The sequence below is a fragment of the Cynara cardunculus genome, unplaced genomic scaffold (assembly GCF_001531365.2).
Source record: "Cynara cardunculus var. scolymus isolate 2C unplaced genomic scaffold, CcrdV1 Un_Scaffold_2439, whole genome shotgun sequence".
In the NCBI taxonomy this organism is placed as follows: domain Eukaryota; kingdom Viridiplantae; phylum Streptophyta; class Magnoliopsida; order Asterales; family Asteraceae; genus Cynara; species Cynara cardunculus.
The window spans coordinates 68,783-84,681 of record NW_020201092.1 but is presented as its reverse complement, the minus strand read 5'-3'; the positions used below and the strand labels follow the sequence as shown (position 1 = coordinate 84,681).

Genomic DNA, 15,899 nt, shown 5'->3' with positions numbered 1-15,899 from the left:
TGGGACCGGTCCTTCTTTGAGAGGGACCGACACTAGATCACTAGGTTCTGACATTCTTGGTGTATTATCTTTCTGCACTTTCTCTGTCAACTCCTTTCCACTCCTAAGAGTTACTACATTCACATGCTCCTTTCCTAGGTCTCTAGGGACTTCTGTATTACTGGGCAAGGTTCCATGGGCTCGACTATTCTGGTTAAGTGCAAGTTGACTAACTTGAGTCTCTAAATTCCTGATGGCAGCACTCTGTTGATTAATCAAGTGAGCCTGTGCTAAAAGCCCTTTAATCATAGCTTCCAAAGAAGATGATGATTCTGCCTGTGGAGGAGGTTTGTTCTGAAAATGTGGCTGAGAGTTTTGAAAACTTTGCTGGTGGTTCTGAGAGTTGGAACTATTTGCATGATGATGTGGTTGGAAATTAGAAGTTCCTTGTTGCTTATGGACTGGTGGATTAAGGCTRGGACTGGTCCAAGAAAAGTTCGGGTGCTGTCTCCAACTGGCATTGTATGAATTAGAGTAGGGATTAGATCTGTTTTGAACATAATTTACAGATTCAGAATTGTGAGAACAATGTTCATATGAATGATCCCCACCACAGCACACACATTGCACCGATAGGACTGTTGGAACAGATGTGTTAGCAGCTTGYTGTACTCCCTGACCGGTAGTTAAATTTTTCAATAAATTGGTCATGGAGGTAAGCTGAGCTGTTAATGCAGTGTATGCATCCACCTCATGTATTCCAGTAGTCTTTTTCTGTGTCTGGGCACGTGGGTCAGCCCAATGCCCATTGTTTGCTGATATCTTTTCTAGGATCTCGTATCCCTCATTGTAGGTACTGGTTGTAAAGGTTCTGCCTGCAGTCGCGTCGAGCATTTGTTTTGCCATGGGACTTAACCCATTGTAAAACGTCTCGAGTTGAATACAATACGGAATGCCATGGAGTGGGCATTTCCTCAACAACTCTTTAAACCTTTCCCACGCGTCAGGAACAGCTTCATCATCCAGTTGTTTAAAAAGACAGATTTCATTTCTGGATTTGGCGTTCCTTGTCGGTGGGAAATATTTTCGCAAAAATTTCTCCGCCATGGTACCCCATGACGGCACAGATCCTGGTGTTAAAGAGTTAAACCACGCTTTTACCCGATCCCGTAATAAAAATGGAAATAAGGTAAGTCTGAGAGCGTCATTTGACACTCCTGGGATCAGAAAGGCATCTGTGATTTCCATAAATGACTTTAGATGAGAATGGGGGTCTTCTGAGGGCAGTCCAGCAAATTGACCMTTAGTCTGTAACATATGAAACATTATCGGTTTTAGCTCGAAATGGAGAGCGGTCATGTGTGGTCTAACTATCCCAGAATTTAATTGCTCAAAGTCTGGGATAGCATAGTCCATGATCCGTCCATTTTTTGAATTTGCCAGATTAATGATATTTGGTGTTTGCGCCCTTTGTTGCTCAGTAGGGTCTGACTTAGTGTCCAAATTATTCTCATTCTCATTATGTGGGTTTCCTTGATGAAAATTCAGAAAAGGTGGTATTTGCCCAAAAATTGGCGGTTGGTTTTCTAAACGTGGTGCTTCCGGATTTTTGGGAGCAGGTAACTCCATATTGGGAGGGAGTAGAGCCTGAAATGCTCTCTGAGCCCTCCTTCTATGGTGAAATGTTCTCTCAATGTCTGGATCAAATTCAAAAAATTCCCCGCGATGTGTTCTTGGCACACACCACTTTTCAAAAACAGGTACAAGAAAAATCAAAACTTTTACTTTTCTCAAAAGAAAACTTTAAACTTGCCAGTCCCCGGCAGCGGCACCAAAAACTTGGTCGGTTATATTTCACACCTTCAGACAAAAGAAATTGGACCACAAAGCAAGTATACAAAATAGCCCAAGGTCGTCTTTTCAAGTAATAAGTGGTACAAGTACCGGATTATCGACCACAGGGACTGTAGTCAAAGTTGAATTAAAGTCCAATAAAAGAGATGATTTCAGATGGCGAAAACGAAGACTTTAGTTGAGTTCAAGTTAACACATGTAATATAAAGCAGAATAATAAACAGAATAATAAAGGTAGCACGGGTGTAAGATTTAGGGGTGAAACGTAAACACGAGATCCAGAAGACAAAGTTCAGAAAGAACTGGTCCCACCATCTATCTTGAAGGTATTCCTCTCGGACTTTACTTTTGCACTATATTATAGCTTAGCACCCATATCTCTATGAGGTGTTTGGACCAGGGATAGTGACAAAATAGTGTCTTCAAGATATATGGTTAAACAAATCTCTTTGCTAAAAATCACTCTTTCGAGCCGATTCCCATATCATTCAAGTTGGTGAGTTCTTGATAGTTCATCTCTGAATCTATCACACTTTGACACTTTTAACAAGTGACTAACCCGTCGGGAGTTACGTTTTGAAAAATATAAATGACAAGTCTCCTTGTCGGCAACTTTCTCAAGTCTACCTCTTATGTCATCCAAGTTGACGTGCTTATTGATGGCTTATCTCTAAGTCCATCGCACATTAACACTTTCAAGTGATCAACCCGTCAAGAAGTGTGCTTGGTTTTTATAAAAACTTGAATGAAATAGTGGAACATTGTTATTGCGAAACAATGTCCACTTTCATTCGGTTTAACATTTCACCCTTTACCCTACACCCGAACTAATAAAATTAGCTACTCATTACGGAAAGTAAATAACATAAATAAATGACGTAAAATAAATACATGAATGTAAATAACAAAAAGGAGATTTCAACTCCATCAAAACTAGTCATCCATGGGTCTTCTCCATTTCTTTTCACCAGCTGCAAATAGTCCAAAAATGAGAGCTTCATTTACTCAGACCTCCCTCCAAGACACGGCTTAATCAATAAGCACCTCCTACAAAAAGCCAAAATACAGCCGGGCGATGCTGTTGGAATGCTGCAGCATCACAGTGCAGTGTACTGAGTCAAAAAATGTTATCTACTCCAACTTGTTGTAAAAACAGATTCATCATCACAAATAGCTCCAAACACAACAAATGGAAAATAAAGAAGTAAAAATGACTCAAGGTTGGGGTAAACAATGAAAATCAACTTAATAAGCATAAGAAATAGGTACTTTAAGCATGTAATAAACCATGCTTATCAGAAATATATGTTTTGGTGATCTTCACCCTACATTACATAAAAAGGGAACCTCACTAGACATTCATGTCTAACCCTCATTTTTGTGTTTTCAAAAATATGTGTGCAGGTAATGATAATAAGGGATAGAGCATTATGTGAATTACTTCCCTATTTGCTTTGCTATATATTGAAGCTTGGATGTTAGGATACAAGATCATGTACTTTTGGAATTTTTTTTTGGTCTATGTAATGTATAGACTTTTGTATTATGGACCTATGTGGGAGATAACATGTTTTCTATGTATGATATATATGTTATATGCAATGTATGGTTTGGGGGCGTTACACCATGTCTCTTGCTAACGAGGTTTATCACTTCGTGATGAAGCTTAAAACCTCGAAAACCATGTGGGGGAACTCTTTAGGTTCTATAGGAAGGTACTTCTAAAGTACAAGAATCGAGGAAGATAAACTTAAACTCAGAGACCCTGACAAAGTTCCTTAAGTGTTTGCCATAATCATGGGATAATTATACCTTGTGTCTCAAGATGTCTTTGGACATGTCCTGCCTTTCCCTCAATTCTCTTTATGGGATATTGCTTAATCTTGAGCAATTCTGTCAACTGAAGAAGGATCTTCTAAAAGACTCCAAATAAATGAAAATATATCCTTTAGCTTTGATCTCTGATAGCCCTTCAGCGGACCCTTCTATTTCTATCACTGAGTTAGATCCTTCTAACTCTAAGGACTTGACAGACGCTGATTTATCAGAGTTTAATAAGTCCCTGGCCCTCCTTTACTAACTCTTTCAGACGGTTTTCTAGAAAAACCAATTTCCGCAGATCTCCTTCCCTGACCATATCTGACAAGCCAACGTCAAATTCTATTGACAAGGCCTCAGCGAACTACTTTAACTGTCAACGCAGAGGACACTTTGCTAGTGAATGGAGGTCAAAGAAAGTTGTGAAGCTATCTTCAAACCTCTTATCCTTCTTCAGACCTAAAGATGATAAATATCTGAAACTGAAGAAGAAGTACAAGGAGATGAAGAATCTCTAGCGCAAAGGAAAAGGTCTTGTCGCTGAAGAACATGTCTAGGCTGATTCATCTGAAGAATCATCATCGGATAAGGAAGACATGACCTATCTCTGTCTTATGGTAGATTTCAAGGATGAACCATTTGAGACATCATCCTCCAGTGATCCCTCTCCATCAACCTCTACTCAGGTATGTAATTTGAATGACCTTTCTTCTTCTTCTACCTATGATAGCCTATCCACACTAGATACATTGACTGTTGACCTTTAGAATGCTCTGAATGGCAAATCCAAAGCTGAAAAGCTTAATCTTGATTTATAAGAACAATCAGAGAGATGTCATTCTAATATCAAAGAGCTGACTAAGATTGGAGAAAATCTTAGGGATCAGGTCATTGTAAACCAAACTATCAACATCGAATGTGAGCAGGCTATCACTGAGCATGAGCAAGCAATTGCTGAACTCAAGGCTAAAAAGGCTATCATTGAAGGATGATGTAAAGCCTCTCTCAAGGCCACTGAAATCATTAAAGCTCAGATCCATGCCAAGATAAAGAGTGGTATACAATATTCCCATGATCAGGAAGATTGTGTTAGTGACAAGTTAATGCTTAAGTTTGATACTTTTGTCTCTTTTATTCCTGACACTTCTTCCTCTCAGGACATTTCTACTGAAACTCTTCTTGAAGGAACTTATCATAGTTCAAAATGCAAAGACAAAGGTAAAACCATTGTCAGCATGATCTCTGAAGGTATTTGGCTTCAGGTGAGTAGGACAATTATGTTATAAACCTTCTCAATAAATGGTCATCTAGTAAACCATAAAGTCTGTTAAAATCTATGTAAGCTTCCCATGCTTCATCCACTTGATGATTCTTTTAACAACTTTCAATCTCTTTAAGCAAAATGTCATAAGAAGATTCTTCGCAACACAACCATCTGGGGTTTGCACGACTGCAGAGATATCCTAGATGAACATTCAAGGGCCCTTTACAGAATACATATGAAAGAAAAGCCATACTGCAATTGCGACTGCCAAATTCTTTCCCACATATAGGTATTAAGACAGGATGCATATAAATCGAAGCCAGATGAACAAGACTTGAGCTACTACATATAAAGCAAAGGTCAAACGTGGATGCTCTCACCAGTGACCATGCAATTTAGATATATCTGTAGAATATTGAAAATAAAGGAAAATGAAGGAATTCCATGAGAATTATGAATACTTAACAGAGGATCGACTATGTCCTAAACAGACCAAAATAAGGTAATAACATTCTAGATGGCACATAAAACTCTTACTAGTTTATATGCATGTTTGGTTATCAACAACCAAGAGTTCAATTCTCAAGCTCCTTTCAGTAGGAAGTGTTAAATTTTGTAGAATATTAGTGAAATATGAAAACATTAATACTGAAGCCAAATCAAACTAAACCAATCTGATATATCCACTCAAAAATAAGCAATACGAAAGTATTAATCTTGGAGAGCATGAGACATATAAAAAAAATACTAGAAAGTGTGCGCGAGCAGGCAACAAGAACAGTAAATAGTGACAACAGTAAGGACATGTTGAGCTAAAAAAGGTTTAAGCCAACCAACGGCAGCAAGTCCAAACAAAAAGTACCAAAACATCAAACAAAAACAAAGTATTAGGACCAGAGGCTCTTACTCCAACCATGCCACGATAAAGTATTAATATTAGAGACTAAACATGGTTATTACTAATTACTTCCATTTGCATATAAAAACATGAAAAATATGACTTCACATATTCAAAAGCACCTTCCTAAGTTATGATTCATAGATTAGTTTCTCGTAACATAGATCTGACATGTATAACTTATAGACACGAATAACCAAAACAAAATTTTACAATACATCCAAAAATACTTCTCATGGGTATATATTTGTATATATGGCAGCTTGATTTAAACACCCTTCAATGCAAATGCCTTGTCAAGAAGGTAATGGTGTGCCATTTAACTATTTATCATGGCTTATATAAGAAAGAAAGAATGTTCTACTAGAAGGAAGGGAGAAAATTTACTTTGGGAGAGAAGGCCTTCTCTTTTATTAGCATTATAATTGATGAGAAATTCATAGACCAATAAATGATGAGTAAGGAAAGACAAGTAATAACGTCTCTCTCTCTCTCTCTCTCTTGTTTATAAGTTAAAAACACTGCCACACTTGTCATACAACAAATGAGCTCCCATAACTCAGTTTGTTGTTGTACATGTTGCCCAACAAAAAGGTACTCAAAGATGTTCTAAAGTTCCTAGTTACAATTACCCACATCTCATTAGGCATCTAATCAAATCCTAGTGTTCTTCCTCAGTTTCTTCAAATGTCCCATCATCATCAGAAACAAAGTACTCCCACCAGATAAATGATTTTACCAATATAAGTCACAAAATACCAGACTAACTTTATAATTCAAGACTTCCATTAAGAAATATGTCTGTCTCATTAGAGCTCTCTACGCGCGCACACACACACACACACACACACACACACATATATATATATATATATATATATATATATAATAATTCCTACAAATATAACAAATATTATTTCTACCACAATTTTCATTATGAATTTCTCATTTTAATCACAAAGTTTCGGTTTCACCAAATATTGAAACTAATGAACAATATCAATATTGATCCACAAAACAATTGAAATGAGGAGTCATAATCTGCATTGGACTTGAGTAGAAAACGTAACAGATGCCTGCTTCGATTAAAAAGATTGATGGGAGCAGACATGAATGGGGGAGTGAGGAGGAGGAGGATTTTGTTTCGCTTCGGGGTTTAGGATGTAAGATACGCGTTAAAACGAAAAATTGAAAATTTGGGCATACTACACTTTCACCTTTAATAATCTACATTCCCACGAGTAACATGAGGCAGATTCCTCGTGGAAGAACAATTTTTGTTTATTTTCAAGATAAACACAAAGAAAACCAACTCCTAACGGAAAGAACAAAGGAAAAAAACATTAGACTTTCTCATTTTAAATGGTTAAGTTATTGAACATTTTTTAAATAAAAATCGTCGAACTTTTAAAAATCGATCACTGGTATCCTTTTAACCCAAAAAATTACATGTAATCGACTAGCAATGTTTTAAAGTAAAAAAAACATAAATCAGTTTTACCGTTCTCAATCCTACGTCATTCAAGCCCTTCGTACACAACGACATCACTCCCCCTCGCCACTCCTCGTCGTCCCATCGTTGTTTGTTCTCTACACCGTCCATTGCCATTGTTGGTCTCTGCCATCGATCTTTTTTTCTTAATTTGTTGTTTTCTTTTGATTCTCTTTTACAACAATTTAATAGAGCACATATAAGTATATAAAAAAGATGGAGAATCGAAAAACAAAAAACAATCAAAAAGTGAGATCGAGGGTAGGAGTCAACAACACTAATGGGGCGGTGATGGAGAGCAGACGGCGATGAGATCACGAGGGATTTGAATGGCGTAATTTGGGAATGGTAAATCTGATTTAAAATTTTCTTATATGTTAAAATCTTCCTAGCCGGTTTTAAGTATTTTTTGAGTAAAAATAATGTCAGTAACCAGTTTTTAAAATTTGATGATTTATTTATTCGAAAAAAGGTTTAGGGACTCAGTACTTCAAAATGAAAAAGGTTTAATAATTTACCTATCTATACTATCTTATAAAATATTTGATAAAAACTCTTAAAGATCCATTTTTATGCATAAAGTACTGCTTATTGATACATATTACTAAAAATTAAAAATTACAAGTAGATTGTGCTTAAATACAACTTATTAAAGTTTCATATTTGAATTCGTGTAATTAACTGTAGATAAATATAATCAAATACAAGATAAACATCTCATTTTAAATATAAAAAATATATAATATAATCAAGATAAACATTATGTTCTAACATAATACCTAAAAATTATCTTTATAAAAAATATTATATTATTAAACCTAAAATAAATTAATTCRTTATTAAAYCTAAACTAAATTATAATAARAAGATTGAACTAAAAATTATCTTTATAAAAAATATTATATTATTAGACCTAAAATAAATTACTTCGTTGTTAAACTTCAAATTAAATAATACTAAAAAGTTGAACTAAAAATATAAAAAAACGATAATTGTTAAATTGTTAGTTTGATTCTAATATCGATAAAAAAAATTATGGGCCTTAAAATTTATATTTTATTCAAATATAAAAACATTATCGTTTTCTTAAAACTGTATTATAAAACGAAGCATTAAAATTGAGATATGTATCGTTGTATTGCACGAGTAAGCTTCTAGTTAAAAAAAATGATTTAGGGATTAAATCATTTAAAATAAGTAAGATTATTGATTTTTTTATTTAAAAAAATTAAGAGTAAATCATCGTCGACAAACAAGAAAAACATGTTATCATTTTGCTAAAAGCTTATAATAAGTCAACGAACTTATTCATTTTTGATTAAATCATTAAAAATTGTTTTGAATGAATAACCATTAAACTTTCTTATTTTGAAATGATTAAATAAAACTTTAATTTTTTTAGAAATTGGTTACCTACATCTTTTTAACTCAAAAAAGATATATATAAATGGCAACGAAGGTTTTTAAGTAAAAAAAAAATCTAAATCAGTTTTATCGTTCCAAAACCTTATGTCATTCAAACCCCTTGTATTCAACAACATCACTTTCCCTCGCCCTCCATCGCTACCTAATCATCGTATGTTCTCCATGTAGAGTCGGTCGCAGTTTCGATATCGTACTCTCAAGTGATTTATTATCCAAAACTAATAACAATAAACCACATTGCAAGCTGACCCGATACTATAAATGCGGATTAATAAATGTGGATTAACGAGATCTAAATATTGTATATTGTATAAATACGGATTAACAAATGTGGATTAACGAACTATCTCATTTTGAATTATTAAGTCCCTTAACTATTTGAATTTTTTTAAATAAATAAACCATCGCACTTATAGAAATTGGTTACCTACACTTTTTAAACCCAAAAAAGTTACATTTACCCCAAAAAAAAACAATGGTCTTAATCATTCAACGTGTAAAAGTTTAATGGTTTTTTCATTCAAAAAAATAGTTCAAGGACTTTATCAATTAAAATCAGAAAGTTTTGATGGTTTTTTCATTTAGAAAAATAGTTTTAAGGACTAGAGAAAGCTTATTGGAATTTTTTTTGGACTTTTCCTTGTTGATTAAGTATTTTTCGTAATTAGGTATTTTAACCAATCATAATGTTTATGTAAATGATTTATTAATTAGATTAAAGTGTCGTATTTTAGCTTATTAATTACTTGCGACACTAATTCAGAGCAAATAAACTATATGGTTATTTATTCCTAACGAGTATTGTGTTGGGATTTTAGCACTTCATTTCGGAATAGATAATTTTGTATAATCTATACTATATTATAAATCATTTGACAAAAACCTTTAAAAACCATTTTTTATGCATAAAGTCCTGTTTATTGATACATATTACTTAAAATTCAAGATTACAAGTAAATTATGCATAAGTACAACTTATTAAAGCTTCATGTTTGGATTCGTGTAACTAACTGCGGATAAATATCACATTTTAAGAGAATACTTAGTTATTATGTAACATCCAACTTTTTAAAAGTCCATTTAAGTTGCTAAGCATGATTAATTAAGTTAGTATAGTATTTTAGGGATTAGTACTTACTTAAGTTAGATTGAAATATGGACTTCTGGATCAAGTTAGAGGCTGGAATTTTATATTTAAGCTTCTTATATATCAATTAGGAGATCTGGAAAGTTTCGTGCGAAACAGAGTTGAAACGACCAAGTTACGCATGAGGGACTAAATCTATCAACTATGGCAAACTAGGTGGACTATTGACCAAAATAGGTCAAAACCGTGCCTAGCTCTCTAAATCAGTCATATTTTCTCACCTCTAGAACTCTCACACACTCAAGGTGCGATTTACACACACTTAAGATTAATCTTTCAATCCTTGATGATCAATGTTAGATTCTTGAGGATTATGTGTTAATCATCAAATGTATGCTTCTAATTACAAGTTTATTTCAAGTAGAAGTGTTAATTTAGAGGCTAGGTTCTGCATTTGAAAGATTATAAAAGATAATGTTGATTAATGTGTGAATTTGAAGCTAAATTGGGTAAAATCTGCAACATGCAGTGAGTTATAAAGCTGGATTTTGACAGCTTTGATGCTGTTGTGTTAAAAATTCATAACAAATCACAGAAAAATCTTAAAAATTTGAGGTCAGTTTCATTAGAAAGCTTTAAGAGGATACTTTATTTAGTATTTTCAATGGCTAAATATGAGTCTATGTGTGGTAAAACAGGGGTTGAACAGAGGGCTGTACAAGAAAGTGTAAATAGGATAATCAAGATCTAAAGTGTATAACTTGAGGTTGGGATATAGTTGGTTATTGATACTTGAAATGTTTGCTCCAGGGCTGTTTTAAGGCTATTTAGAGCCTCTGAAGGTTTAATGCTATTGTTGGTTGGAATTGGATGTTACCGCGTTCGGTTGTTTATAATAAAGCACTGTGAGTTTATACTGAACTTATACTTATATATAATATACGTATATGAATTCTTACTGAAAAGTTTGCTGATTTTGCATGCGTTATTTTGTAAGGTGAATTTTCCCTAACTTTGTTTTGGTATTTCTTAATCCTTTTACGTTGTGGTTGAGTCCGGATCCGAGACTGTTTATTTGGCCTTTTGATAAACCATGATCTACAGGTATTACTTCGTGTGACATGTCGTAGCATGGTGTATGTCCACGTATCCCAAGGAGAGGGAGGTTGGGTGTGGCATACCGATTGTTGTATTCACGTATCCCGATTGRTWGGGAGCCGGGTGTGAATACTTTGCACGGGCCCTATAGAYGAAGAGGGGTGTGGTGCACATGTATACTCTATTTTGGTAGTGATGCCTTTGATATTTGATATGTTTTTGGTGCTGTAATTGATCTTAATTATTCTAAAAGTCTTATTAAGCACTGTATGTTAAGGATGAAAGATCCAAAGTTTTCTGTTGTGATTAAATGACCAAGTATGGAAGTCCTTCAAGACCAGAGCCTCTGGTTGTATAGACCAGAGCTCTGGACTCTAAGTCCTTCGGGACCAGAGGCCCTCTGGACGACCAGAGCCTCTGGTTGTACTGCGCTCTGGGCGAAATTCTGGCAGATTTTTGAGTTAACAGTCTAATTCACAAATAAGCGATTCTTTCTGTTTTGTTTCGTCTAATATTTGTATTTTTGTTATAAAATATATAATTATAAGCTTTGGTATAATCTCACTAAGCCTTGTCGCTTATTTTTTTTAGAATAAATTTTCTTTTCAGGAAGGTCGGTAGCTGTCCAAGGGAAAGATAAAGCAGTTTAGATCTGCTTGTAGGATTCCAGATCCTGGATATATTTTTGGTACTTGTTGTGCATATATCGTTTTGAGTTGTATCTAGGTATATAATATTTTTGGGTAGATATATTTGTATTTTTGGACCCGACTTATAGTACCGAAAATCGTCAATTGCAGGCTTCGTTATTTTATTTTTGGTGGAAATCTATAACATATATCTCGTATTTGCTTGGAGATTGTTTTATGGAAAATCTTTTGGATAAATAGTTTCTTTTTATTAAGAATTAACGTAACCGATGCTACATATTATCTTTATAAGAAAATTATATTATTAAACCAAATATAAATTACTTCATTATTGAACCTAAATTAAATTATAATTAAAAAATTACACAAAAAATAGAAATTTTAAATAGTTAATTTGATATTAATATCGATATATTTTTGTCAATTTTTTATAATATTTTCAAATTTATATTTTATTCTAAAATAAAAACATCATCGCTTTTTCAAAATCACATAAAACCATACTATAACATTGACTGAGATAACGAATAAAATGAAATATTAAAATCAAAATGTATCTCGCTGCATTACGCGAGTACCCTTCTAGTAATCAATGAATAAATTTGATGTTGGGATGTAATCAAGTTCTAAACTTGAGGTTTGACTAAAGTTAGTCGAGGTTGATTGAGGGTTTTACTTTATTTGACTCACAAGTATTTTTAACAATGAGATGAAGTGAAGATATTTAAGAGACTCAATTTTGAAGTTTGACTTTCTGTCGGGTTGAGTTTGACTATAGTTGACAGTTATTGACTTTTGGGGAAATTAATTCATTAATTGAAGATTGTTGTATTAAATCTGTAGGTCTTTGGTCAAGAACTATCAGTAATAGATTTACACGGACATGTGAGTCTTCATGAGACTTACAAAATTACAATAAGACGTATACCTACGTACAAATTTATTTTGAGCATTACATGATTTGTATGGTGATGTGTACGTATGCATCATGTTTCAGTTTACATACAGAATACAATATATTTTATATGCATGTTATTTATGATCAATTGCATGCTATGTGTTTATTTTGTTTTCAAATAACTCTAACATGCTAATTCATATGAATGTTTTTATTAGTTTTAATGAGTGACATTTGACCAATAAGTCACACGACAAGTGGCACGATCCTGTAATGGGTATCTAGACATGTGTAGGTCGAACAACCAAGGGTATGTCAGTGAAAAAATGTCCCATACCCAATCAGACAGTTTATGAGATCTCTTTTCTTTTAGTGTCGCATGTTTTTCAGAAAATGCATACAGTTTGGTATAGAACTTACATGTTGATATGTATGATCTTTTATTCATGCAAACCATGAACTCACTAAACTTTATAAGCTAACTATAATATGCATCTCAGATGCATAAGGTTTTAGGTTGAACAAAGACAAACAACACACATGGAGACTTTCCTAGCCTATTTAAGTTTAATACTCATGTTCAGACATCAATGATAGATAGATTTGTAATGAAATTCGATATGGGACGGGTTAGCATTAAGTTACATGTTTATCGTTTATAAGTCTCCGTTGCAAACAGGTTTAATTTAGCCGTTATTTTAGAGTGTTTCTAGAGAATTTATTTTAGATTATGTAACATTTCTTATGGTAAAATGAGAGTGTTACAAACATGAACAATACCTGATATAGATTGAAACAAAGTAACAAAATGCATTTTGACAGTGACGGGCATTCGGTTCAGCCATCACCCGTCAAAGCCAAAAGCAAAAATCCTCAAATAATGAACGAGTTAAGCAACCCAAAACACATACCAAGTAATACCCGATTTTTCAAAAAAGATAGTTTTTTTTTATAATTGATGCCGAGCATCCATATGATCCTCTTTTTCTCATTTTGACTATTTTTTTTGTCTCATACCCTCTATACACTGTATGTGAGTCATACAGTGTATGGAGAAAGATATCAAATGACAAATGCAAAAAACATTTAGAATTCTCACTATAGTTTGTGTATTTGATTGAAAATAAATTACAAAACAATATAAAATATATTTGATCGATCCAATAGGTGTTTTAAAATAATATTTTGTATTCTTCTAAAAAGTTCAAAAAGAAATTATGTAAAAATTCGAATTTAAAAAGAAAAAAAATACATAAGACCGATTTGGGCCGGCCCGGGACCAGTTCTCATAACCGGTTACAAAGCACCTTAACCGGGCCATCCTTTTTTGACTGGGACCGAAACCGGTTACAGAAATAATTGTTTGAGACCGGGACCCATTTTTGGCCATCTCTATTCCCTACACTAAATTCTAGTGTCTTTAATGTCTACCTTTTTTTTCCAGTTCAACTCTCTGATTTTATTGTATCTTATCTCGATAAAGCTTATTAGGCGATTCTGGATTGAATCATCTTAACACTTCAGAATTGGCAAAGTGTATAATGACCAATTATCAAACGGTAAATGAATCAATAGTATTTTGGTTACTGCTAAATCCCAACCTTCTTAAAATTCAGGGATTCAAACCTCTCAACAAAAATGTATGTTAGTTTTTGTTATAACCAGGTTTGAGACAACCTGGGTTGAGGTAATTTATACACGTTTATTATGTGGATTATGTGAAATATGCATATCTAAGTAGAAATGCATGAACTATATATGTGAACATGATATTGTGCATGCATATATGTGAAAAGATGGCATGATATATATGATTTATACATGTATGCATGTGGTGTGAAGCATACATGAGGTGGTGCATATTTGTGATAAGTTATTCTGGTGGAAACATTATTATATTCAAAAACTTATACCTTCATGGTTAAGAAACCATGAATTTTATAATGAACCCACCACCCAAGATTATTTCTATTGGTTGCTTCCACCGCCTATGAGTTTTATAATTAAAATAATCTCTACCGCCATGGTGAGAGTATTTAAAGAAATAAAACGATAAGATTCTATCTTATCATTTCATTTGAAGAAAAATCTGTTGAAAGAGAAAAAAAGTGTTGTGGCGGTGAGGTTTATATATATTGTTATATAAACTGTTGGGTTTTGAGGTTGGTTTTTGAAGAAAAGATGGTAAAAACTATCTTGATAATTTAAAGGTGTTATTGTTATATATTTGAGTATTAAAAATTGTTTTGGAAAAGATAAAGAAGAGATTGCTTCTTTAAAACAGTTTGGGAAATGATATCCTGTTTTGAGGATTTAAAAAGGGATATGAAGTTTTGGAAATCTTTGAAAGATAGATTGTTCTTGAGTTTGAAAGGTTTTAATGATAAAATTGTTGGTTGAAAACTATAGAGAATATTATTTTGAGACGANCTACGCAAATGTTTGGCAGACTCAAGTTTAGCAATACCACTTCCTGAGATTAAACTTGACAATAAGCTGAGTTTTATCGAGACACCAGAGGCAGTAACTGATAGAAAGACCAGAGTATTGAGAAACAAGGAGATCAGTTTAATAAAAGTGCAGTGGCGTTTTCATAAGGGTTCAGAAGCAACTTGAGAATTAGAATCTGACATGAGAACCCAATATCCGTAGTTATTTGAATGAGTGAATTCTGGGACGGAATTCTTTTAAGGGGGGAAGAATGTTATAACCAGGTTTGAGACAACCTGGGTTGAGGTAATTTATACATGTTTATTATGTGGATTACGTGAAATATGCATATCTAAGTAGAAATGCATGAACTATATATGTGAACATGATATTGTGCATGCATATATGTGAAAAGATGGCATGACATATATGATTTATACATGTATGCATGTGGTGTGAAGCATACATGAGGTGATGCATATTTGTGATAAGTTATTCTGGTGGAAACATTATTATATTCAAAAACTTATACCTTCATGGTTAAGAAACCATGAATTTTATAATGAAAAACCCACCACCCAAGATTATTTTTATTGGTTAAAGCTTCCACCGCCTATGAGTTTTATAATTAAAATAATCTCCACCGCCATGGTGAGAGTATTTAAAGAAATAAAAAGATAAGATTCTATCTTATCATTTCATTTGAAGAAAAATCTGTTGAAAGAGAAAAAGTGTGTTGTGGCGGTGAGAATTATTCTTGAACAAATCTTTTGTTCAAAGTTGTTTGAAGAGCTTGTGATTTGCTGTGTGTTTCAAAACTGCAGCAACTGTGATTATTAAGGTGAGTTTTAAAAATACTGTTGATTATACACTGTGAGTTTTTGATGACTAAAAACCTTTATATATATATATATATATTGTTATATAAACTGTTGGGTTTTGAGGTTGGTTTTTGAAGAAAAGATGGTAAAAACTATCTTGATAATTTAAAGGTGTTATTGTTATA

At 33.4% G+C, this 15,899-nt stretch overlaps 1 non-coding gene across 1 annotated transcript; it reads left to right on the top strand.

Annotated features, from left to right (window-relative positions):
* The first annotated feature begins 931 nt into the window (after positions 1 to 931).
* Positions 932 to 1,038, top strand: LOC112503043. The gene has a single exon (XR_003067828.1). It is a non-coding gene; the product is annotated as a small nucleolar RNA R71 (small nucleolar RNA).
* Positions 1,039 to 15,899: the final 14,861 nt, after the last annotated feature.